This window comes from Capsicum annuum, chromosome 3 (assembly GCF_002878395.1).
Source record: "Capsicum annuum cultivar UCD-10X-F1 chromosome 3, UCD10Xv1.1, whole genome shotgun sequence".
In the NCBI taxonomy this organism is placed as follows: Eukaryota; Viridiplantae; Streptophyta; class Magnoliopsida; order Solanales; family Solanaceae; genus Capsicum; species Capsicum annuum.
Genome location: NC_061113.1, coordinates 45315975 through 45325186, shown reverse-complemented (window position 1 = coordinate 45325186; position 9212 = coordinate 45315975).

Below are 9212 nucleotides of genomic sequence, written 5' to 3'. Positions count from 1 at the left end.
GAAGAACACAATAGTAAACTCTTCCCAATTCATAGGCCCTGCATTTATGCCTCTATCCGCCTTCCACTACTTAAACCATGTCTGGGATACATCTTGTAACTGGTAAGTAGCCCTTTCATCACTCTCACTATAAGTTACCCCATAATGTTTGTTACCTTTTGCACCAAATCCAAGAATTTCTGTGGATCCTCTTCAGACTTGGATCCCAAAAAGGAAGGAGAATTCATTTGGGTGAAGTCCCAAATTTTGGCTGCAACAGTATTAGCCACTAGTTTGGCTGGAACAATGGCTGGCTGTGAATTTTGAGCTGCTACAGACTGGGCTAGAGTAGTGAATGCATCTCTAAATTCTGTATGAGAAACATGCTTATTTAGGGGATCTTTCTGAATGGGCTGAGGTGCTGGCTGATTTACATTTCTTCTTCCGTTTGTCTTTTTGGGAGGCATGTTCCATAAACATAAGGGAGAATGAATTAGACAGAGAGTTTAACATGAGCACTATGCCCACTCGCATGACATGAATACTAAAAGAAATGAAACTTTTCCTAAACATCTCACAACCTCTTGTCCATAAGTGTGGCGTGCTTCACACCCATGCACAAGATTGTACTTAATGCGACTTTTGGAATTCTTAGGTCACTTTAAAACCTTAGGATGTTATACCAAGTTTGTAACACTCCGAGATTACACCATGGGTTTCACACGGTGCTTACGATCCCGATGGACCACAAGCTAACCGATGAGCTGGTACCTGCTATAAGCACTAAATAAAATATAATATACGCGAAAGAACAAATGATAATCCATAAGGTTTTAAGTAATGAAAATTGATAGAGTCTACAAACCAAACTGATAAAATAATTTGACAATGTCAACTGAAGTCTGAATACTAAATAACTGACTGTAATGTCTGAAAGCCTCTAAACTGACTAAATGTAAGGTGATGGGATAGGCCCCATCTAAATCCAACTAACTATTGGACTAAAAACATGAAGTAAAATAGTTTGTCCTCGAAATAGGAGGACTCACCACTGCTACGACTGATAGTCTGAGAAGTCTAGGTGCGATTCGAGAAGTGGGCATCCGAACCTATGATATGATACATTATCGCACAAGAAAAAAGTATGCGATCAGTACTTTGAATGTACTAGTATGCTAAATAAGGTAGGCTGATATGCATGGTTTCATGAACATGGATATTAATTGTCTGAATATGCATACAACATGAAGTACTGAATAGAGTGCACAAAATATGTATGTACTGAAAATACATGAAATCCATAAATACTGATAATGCATGAAATTTGTAAGTATTGAGGATGCATGACCAAGCATATAACATGTTCTGATTATAATCTGTAACTAGTAAAATACTAAAATATGATAATTGAATTACTGATATCTATAAACTATGGTCAAGCAACAAAAACTAAATTACTGGATTGATTACTAGACTAAATCTATGGGAGCTATCATTTAACCGACATGCCCCAATGAAGAAGTTTGGGATCCAATTTGTAACCCCAGTTGGAAGGGTGTTAGTACTATGCCACGGGTACTAATGCTAGCTGTGTGGATCTACTATACTGATGTACTATCCCGAAGGACTAAGGGTGTCAAACCTAAACTGATGGGTGACCCCTGCGAGGTATTCAAGCCTAATTTGACGGGTGACTTCTCATATCCTATGCTGGCTATGTAGTTCTGGAGTTCAGGGACTACTACCAACGACTCTTCCTAACTGACGAAGAAGTCGCCATCCCTGTCCTCACTCGGTGCTATATCCTACTCCCAACTGAACTGACTCAGAATACTGAGCTGTTATGAGTTTAACTGATTATGATAACTGACTAAACTGATATTGCTCATATTATGTCTGAGACTGTTCTGAATCTTTTGAGATTAAGTAATCAACTATGTTTTCAGGTATGCATAACCCCCAGGACTCGATAGTAATAATAGTAAAATAGTACAAATCTTTAAGGACATAACATGGGAACATTTATTTAAAATCCACTCTTTTAGGCATTTCATCAAACACTTGTTACGCATGGTGTACATTAAGCATGAGAATAGTTTAAAGCTTGTAGTAAAAGCCCAAAATTTCCACACCAATATCACAAATCATGAATTAAATCAGTGGACAACAACATTTGAACATGTGGAGTATTATGATCAACATCAATTTCATATAAACATGGTATAGGACATGATTCATAGGATTTCATTGTTAAAATCACAATTTCAAATCATAAATAACTTGTATTCAAATTGGATATGTAGGCTTCATGGGTGAAAGGGACCCATGAATGAACACTTAACATACCTGGGTGATGAATTCTTGAGGTTTCTTGGTGAAATTCTTGAGATTTGATCTTGAATTGAAGGCTAGGGTTCTTGTTCTTGAAAGAGGATTTATTTGTTATAGAGTAATTTGTGAAATAATGAGCAATCATAGCTCTTTTAGGATTAATTCTGTGATTAGGATGACTGGGGTGAGGGAAAAGGACTTAAAAGCCCTTGGATTTAAAAACCCAGAACTGATTGAAAAATCCTAATTTTGGCACCTGGCGAGATGCAGTACAATTACGTCGGGCCACTGGAAAATGGACAACTGGGAACTGGACCCTTGGCGTGATGCGGCGCGGTACAATTGCGGTACCCCATTGAATACGATTTTGTCTCGGCGCGATGCGGTGGAATCGTGGAGTCACACTAGAAAGTGACAGTTGGGAACTGGAACTGCACCGCGACACGTTGGAATCGTGGTAGTCCATTGGAAATCGACAAAGTTTATTTTTCCTGTCACCGTGATGCGGTGCTTGTGAATTTGACACACTATTTTATAAAAAGTGTCATAACTTCTCACTCGGATATCAGATTTGGGTGAATTTTATATCATTGGAAAGCTAATTCAATTCTCTACACATTGGTAAGTCTTAAACTTAAAAATACTTGATATTTTGAAAATTTTATATAGAGATACCCGTGTACTGAGAGCTATACTAAGCTAGGGAAATACAAGGTATTACAAGTACATCCCCCAAATTAAATTTGACATCATGCACATGGTCACCAAGACCAACCTCATATCGACAAATATGAGTTTCCAGTTTTAGTACCCTCGGGACCTCCACTTTCTATGACTTTGCTACATATCCCGCCATTTTTTCCCAATTAAAATCAATATATAAATAACCAAACCATTATCGATTTATTAACCAAGGCCACTAATATTGGTATCGTCATACCAATCCTTACTTGCAAGTATTATCCATATCCAACCATATGTAGGGTTAAGGGGACTTTCAAGTGCCCTTCCATTTACCATATTAAACCATTTGGGGGACTTTCATGTTCCACACAAGCATAACCATTAGCCTTTTACCTTTCCAACCTATTTAAACCAATTCCATTAATGCGTTCACTTGAGGGATCTCTATGTATCCTGCAAGGTTTTCAAAATAGACCAACCATGACTACCAAAACCTTTACCCTTTAAACCATTCCAAAATATTTGAGATCATAGCAAACATTTAAAGCATTTATATCATTTAAACTATTTTAACGATGCAAAACCATCCAAATCCATTTAAGATTCCATTACCAACCAAACCATGCAATAATTCCAATGAAAGTTCAACAATAGAGTCAAAACATTCTTTGAGGCATTTTATCAAACATGTTGAGTCCATACCTTTACTAAGACCAAAACCAATGCATAAACCACCATAATTAGGGTTACTCAAGACCCATTTGTTAAAACATAACCAACCAATAGCAATATATGCAAACCATTACCAAAACCATGTCAAGACATGATTTAAACTAATACCAAACCATATGCATCAAGACCCTCAACTTATATTTTGAAAACCACCATTTATGATCCATAAAACAATGTTTAAAACACAATACACATGCCTTTTGTTGAAACTAACAATGAGGTAAGGAGTACATGGCTTATACAAAAAGATTTACGGAAGGAATCTCGACCTTTGAGCCCTTTGAAGAACAAATGAATAAACCCTAGCCTCCAATCTTCAAGAGTGTGTTTGAGAGAGTAATTGAGGTGTTTAAATCCTTTACCAAGTGTTATGGAAGGCTACCAAAGGTTATATAACGTGAGAACTTAAGGGATTTGAAGTAGGAAATTTCCAAACTACCCTTGTCATAAAAATTAAAAAAAGTTACATCCAGGGGTACGACTCTCCCTTATCACCCGTACCCTAGGGTACGAGTGGTACCCCAACTAGTACCCAAAGCTTGACATGAACTTACCTACTAGTTTCTATAGGACTCTACCTCCCTAACTCATACAAAAGGGTACGAGTGACACCCTCAATCGTATCTACCTATCGTACATAGGGCAGACTCCACAAGACCAAGACAATCATGCACCGTACAACTTACCCTACACCACTTATATGCTCATATATAACTCTTACCCTAGTGAGTCATATGTTGGGCAGTATCTAGGTTAACTATGCTTCCTAGGGTACGATTAAACCATTATGACACCCCACAAGTCATATTCAAGGGTACGATTGGTACCCTTGAGTTTTGCAAAGTTAAAAAGTTCCAAAACTTGAGAAATTTTGCAAGGATCCAAATCCTAGGGTGTTTCAGTCTCCCCCACTAAGATCATTCATCCTTGAATGATGGGTAAGGGCAAGGACAAGAATGAAATAACACCTTAATACATATCAAACTTTCCTCCAACCAAAATTGAAGACAAGAACACAAACCAATATGAGAAGATCATCACATATCCCAAGCACGATTTACACCCCAGCTATTTCGTTCCGACCTCTAACTAAGTTAGAAAACAAAGATGCAAGGGGAAACATTCATCACCCTTAACCAAGTGAGAGACCAAGATATGATAAAAATAGATACACTAAACATGCGTTTCTAGAATAAAGAACCAACGTGGATCCCTGGACTCTATGTCCACCTCCGCATCCCAAATGACTTTCTCGAACCTTTATTCCGCCATAGAACCTTTACCGAAGCAATGACTTTTGCTCACAACCGGTGAACTTACTGATGCAAGATCCCCATCGGGACCCCCTTAGGAACAAGGAATTCGAGATACCAATGCCATAGAAATAGAACCAACCAACCAAGGACCATCCACACCTTACCCCAACACATAGAATAGTGGATGAATGAAACTCATGCTAAAGAGTAAATCCAATTCAACTTAGAGTTTACCAAAACACATCATTACGGGAGATTGAGTCTAACTATACACCACCACTTTTACGTTCAAGCCTAGCCCAAGCTAAAAGAAGTTAACTTAGGCCACAGGGTTTTACTCCTTACCTCTATCCAAAAATACTACTCCACTTTCATCACCATTATAACATGGAAATCATGAGTAAAGGACATGGACCAACCATATATAACCATTGTAACCAAAACCCCAGCCTATAAAAGCCATGCAACCACTATGACATGAAGACAATTCATAAAACCATGCCTTACCAAAACTCTTTAGTACCCAACCCAACTATGGGTATATCTACCAATCGCAATATTCAAGCGTACCGCTTATATGCCCGCAGTATGATCTATCCATAAAAAGATCTAGCACCCTCTATTGTCTCCAAAAGGATTTTCACCACCTATTTCTTTCCTAACCATTTCTCATGACAGCAACCTTACTTTACTTTTCGAAACCTTAATTCTAGTAGCCATCTCGGATACTCTCCCACTTAGGGACTTTTAGATCTCTCATTTCTAAACATCACCATTCTTTCCTAAGCCACTTACCATTCTAGCACAAGAAGAATCATATATGAAACCAAAGTACAAGAATTATCCATTCCTTCCAAGGCAAGACAAAGACCCCCAAAACAAGACACAGAACCATTGGCATGAAGTACTTTACAACAACCACCTAGACCATAATGGAAGATCATCTTGACCAAACCATACCATGAAAGGAGTCCTTAAGACTGGACACCAAAAGAAACACAACCACCTAAATCGTAAGTGGCTTTAACACAAGTTCAAGACTAATATCCAGGGATAAGGAAAATGCAAGATGTGAACCTTGAGCATAAGCGCTATAACAATACATATAACACTAGTAGAGTACTCTCTTAACCGAGATAGAAGAGCGTCACTAAAATATGCGATCGAAACTTTTCTTTAAATTTACCACTAAAAGAAAAGTTTAACATTAACCATCAACCTTCACCCCATTACATCTACAAGCACAATACTCCACCCTAATAGGTGTCATCGAGGGCGTACACTAGGGACCCTTAGTTTTCCTATACCCAAAGCCTCATTCAACCAAATTCTCCCTAGGTCCTAACATAGACATGCAAAAACCATAAGACCAAATTAACTCTGAGGTTTTTAATTAATCCAAAACCATTTAAATCAAACCATGGCCATCAAGGCCTTTTAAAAATTATTTGGATTCAACCAAAACAAATTTATGTTTTCCTTAACCATTTATACAATGCAAAGATTCAAGAAAATCCAAATCATCAACAAAATTTTATTCAAGGGCAGTTTTAAAAACATTTTGAGGGTGTATATTTTCCAAGTTCAAAACCAAGTAATTTGGGAGTCTATAGTACCCCAAAATCCATTTTCTATTCCCATACATCCCACGATGTTCATAAACATTAATGAAACATGAATAATGCATCACAATCCATGAAAGAATCGATTGAGTAATTATGTCAAAACCTTCAATTGTATCAAAATCTACATTTAAAACCATGAATTTAATAATCGATTTTATTCCAATAGTAAAGTACAAGTATAGGGACAAAGATACATGCAAGCTCCATGATCTAACCTGTCGAATGACTAGATCCTCAGTCTCTCCTGTTCAACCTGAACTTCCAACCTATATGTCACAACTTTCCCACTATTGTATTCCTTAAGTCATCAACCTTATCCACCTACTAATTTACCTTCACAATTTCTACATTACTATCCCCGAGCTAAGATACTCCTTTTACCAAGATCAAGTATCTAGATTCAAGCCTAGGATCTACCAACCACCATGTACTACTATAAAGTACCTCATATAAAATGGAATATACACATAAGGTCCTCCCCCACTAGAAGGACTCCCTAAATTCCTCATCCACCAACCGACAACCTTTTGATTACCGAGGAAAACCATTTTCCTTATGAAAACATGGAAGCACCTCATGGAGAAACTCTAAAATAGAGGGGACCTTTATCTAAAAGATCTCTTTATTTCTCTTTAAGCCCTTTAACCCCGCCAAAATCATTCTATAAAGAAAAAATAAAGAGTTGAATAATTGTTTGAAATAAGACCAATCCCAAACCAACCTCTCCATTAGAAAGACCATGAGGGTCATCAAAAGGACCCCAAGAAATTTATGGACCATCAAGATAGGGTGTAAGGAGAAACCTTCTGGGTTAGGAACTTTAACCCGGACCATCTAATAATAGAGACACTCTTTTGGAGACCAATCTCTAACCTATAAGATAGAACATACATTTTCCTTAATGCTTAGGGAATGAAATAAAACCATTATCCTATTCCATAATTGGCTCACCAGGGAGCCTAAAGGGTTCAACTATCTAATAATGAATAGCGTGAATACAACCAATCCATTCTTTGAATGATATCAAAATCCACCATATTCAAGTCAAACAAATCCACCATGATCCCTTTTATTACCAATAGATACCACACATGCCCATAGACTCTTTTAACAACTGAAGAGTCATCTACCGAGGAAAAAAAGAAGAAGAAAAGAGTCCAAAATAACCTTGAGACCAAAACCAGAATACACAACTACCAATGGGGTCACAAAAGTGAGAGGACCCCAAACTAAATAAACCACACACACCATAACTAAAGAAGTTTTCAACATACCAGTGTCAGCATCAGTAGATGCCTCAGACTCCCGAGGGATAGTAAGAATATTGAGATGATCTCGACAATTACCAAAATCCAATGTAGCACCCCTTAGTACATTAGCTAAATAAGTAGTAACCGATATCTTATTTTCCTAAATGGAAATACTTGTGGGACACTCCCATTTATTCAGGAAATGGTGACTCTTTACCTTACCTATTTCCAACCTCACCTCATTCCTTCCCCTACTAATATCTGGGTAAATAAATTAATAGAATGTCGGGACTCAGCATTGGTAACCTTTCCTTGAGATTACTAAAATGAGTTCAGATTCCAAATAGAATTAGTAGAGATCGATGGGACTCCACAGAGAAAACCAGAAGTTGTGAGCCTTGACAAGGTTTGTGCCCCATGAGTTGAACTAGATCCATCCATTTTGTCCTCTAGTGTGACAAGCAAGGTTCAATGAACTTTAGATCACTGAAAATACATAATCCAAAAAGTGAACCAAGGAAGATTCAGAGAAAATTTCAAGACCTTAGACTCTATAGCCTAAAAGTAGAATAACTAAGAAAGTGCAACATTCCTAGATGCCTCATAGCCTCTTGATTATAAGTGTGGTGCACAACACACCCATAAGCAAGAATCTACTCAACATTACTTTGTGGATACCCCATGACACCAAAACCTAGTTCTGATACAAACTTGACATGACCCAAACTAGGGCCTTATTGTAATGGGTAATCCCAAGTCTAACAAGGATTAGGAACTGCCCCCGTTACCCAACCCAACCACTAATGCATACCTTGAGTCGGCTGAATCCCAGACATTTAACAAGATAACATGTCCAACTACGTGGTGACTTTGGGATAAGTCTATAATTGAGACCAACCCAACCAAGTCAAACTACCCAATATCCAAATAAACCAATGCAAAAGCCATAAATTAATACCATGATAATAAGCCAATACAAGTATACATATATGTAGCATAAACAACCCATACCATACCCAATTCTACAGTTGTCCATACAAAGCCTCTAGACCAACCAAAGTGTACCTAGACAGGACATGCCCTCGACCATAGCCAAAAATTGAAGTCTATGAAAGACAAGAAATATGTAAAGTAAACCATGACTTGAAAGAGATGGCTTTCGAACTATGAAAACTCACTACTTTAATTCAACATCGATTATACCCAAATCTGATCACTAAAAAAGAGGAGTAGAATGGCCAGTTCCTACATAGCGTGAGTATACAGCTGTCAGTAGATGGGTTAGTGGGTGAACACTTAGCTTGCACTCAGGATAAGGATAAAATAATGTCATTTACAAAGCCAAGTAAAACCAA